Below are 2158 nucleotides of genomic sequence, written 5' to 3'. Positions count from 1 at the left end.
ATCACATAGTGTGATTTTTTTTTTTTTTTTTTTTTTGGTCTACTAGTCCCTGTAAGAAATCCAAAGAACCCAATCAAGAAATGGGCCAAGGGACTGGGCAGACACTTCACGAAGATGATATACAGGTGATGAACAAATATATGAAAAAGTACTCATCATCTCTAGTAATTAGAGAAATGCAAATTAAAACCACCCTAAGATTTCATCTAACTTCAATTGGAATGGCTATTATCAAGAACACAAGCAATAATAAGTGTTGGCATGGATGTGGGGAAAAAAGGCACATGCATACATGGCTGGTGGAGTTGCAAATTGGTGCAGCCACTCTGGAAAGCAGTATGGAGATTCCTCAGAAAACTTGTAACAGACCCAGTTTTGACCCAGCTATCCCACTGCTTGGTTGATACCCAAAAGACTTAAAATTAGCATACTAGAGTAATGCAGTCACATCAATGCTTATAGCCGCTTAATTCACAATAGCTAGATTGTGGAACCAACCTAGATACCCTTCAAGAGATGAATGTATAAAGAGACTGTGGTATATATACACAATGGAATATTATTCAGCCATAAAGAAGAATAAAATTATGGCATTTGCTGGTGAATGGATGAAGCTGGAAAATATCATGCTAAGTGAAATAGGCCAAATCTAAAAAACCAAATGCTGAATGTTTTCTCTGATAAGTGGATGACGACACATAACAAGGGGGATGGGTGGCAGGTGGGGGAGAGAAGAATGAAGGAACTTTGGATGGTGTAGAGGAAAATGAGGCAGGAGAGACTGGGGCAAGAAAAGATAGTAGAATGAGACAGACAGTATTACCCTATGTATATGTATGATTACATGAATGGTGTGATTCTACATTGTGTACAACCATAGAAATGAAAGTGGTACCCCATTTGTGTACAATGAATCAAAATGCAGTCTGTAAAAATAAAAAAATTAAATAAAAAAGGACAAAAAGTAAAATAAAATAATATAAAAAATAACAGGGAGAGAATGTGGGCTGGAAAGGAATGTGAGAAGATCATTCACCATATACACAGAACATATATATTTAAGTAGTTTATAAGAGCTTGAGAGATTGGGCTGTGATTTCAACATGTTTATACTATGTTCACCTGGTATATTCCATGATTAGTTATAAATAATTTTTTTCTAATATTTAGCCCAAATAATTTTTACATCCTGGGAAATCCTTAGGAAAAAATAAGGCATTGCTTCTGTGTAAAATAAATGTATTTGTTAATTTGAAAGAAAAGTTTTTAGAGTTCTTTAAGATCATTTGGAATTCAACTAATGAAATGTAAAATTCGCCATGTGTTTAATGTAATTTTATTATGCCCTTGTAAGTATATGAGAGGTCATAATTTTCCTTGAAAAAATATTCATTCTAGCAAGCTGTTTGGATGTAGGGGGATCCTTCATAAGGGGTAGCAGCCCTAAATGAATACTGGAAATTATGAACTGTGTAATTCCAATTGCTTTTATTGTGGAGATAAGTCAATTGCATGTGATTCAAAGCCAATATATCATAGGATGGGCATCTCAATAAAGTTTTATGTGGAAAAAAACACTAAAGTACACAGCCAGAAAAGGTTAACTAGTTCATCACTTAACCCCTATGAACTTCAAACGGGTCTATACTGCCATAGGGGATGATAAGGAAACTAGTGTAATTAGAATTTGTTATTTCAAACTCCTTACTCAGTCCTGGAATTACCTCAAAGAAATTTATTCACCCTGCCATCATCCAGGCATGTTTTCAGCTAGTCACACCGGAGACTCCAGCAGCACTGATGATCAGTTTGTGATTTGTTCCCAAGTGTCATTTTCATTGACATTACTGGGTGTGAAGTGTGAACATAAAGGAGAAATCATTTTCCTTAGCAGTTTCCATAAAGTGAAAAAATGAAAGCAATTGTAAAATTACAATATGTTTCTTTCTTTTAAAGATTTCCAGAAAAAAATATTCTTAGAGGATTTTGTTTTTGTTTGCTACTTCATGGTCAGAAGACTAGACTTAAAAATTTTTCTTTTATATTCAAACTGTGAATCTTACATAATTCTTATTAGTAACATTTATGCAGTCAAAAATTAAGTGACCAAAAGTCATATCCTGGTTAGGAACTTTGTTGATAATAAAACAGTCCAAAA

The sequence above is a fragment of the Sciurus carolinensis genome, chromosome 1, assembly GCF_902686445.1.
Source record: "Sciurus carolinensis chromosome 1, mSciCar1.2, whole genome shotgun sequence".
Classification (NCBI taxonomy): domain Eukaryota; kingdom Metazoa; phylum Chordata; class Mammalia; order Rodentia; family Sciuridae; genus Sciurus; species Sciurus carolinensis.
The sequence above is the reverse complement of the archived record's forward strand: the minus strand, read 5'-3'. Positions refer to the sequence as shown.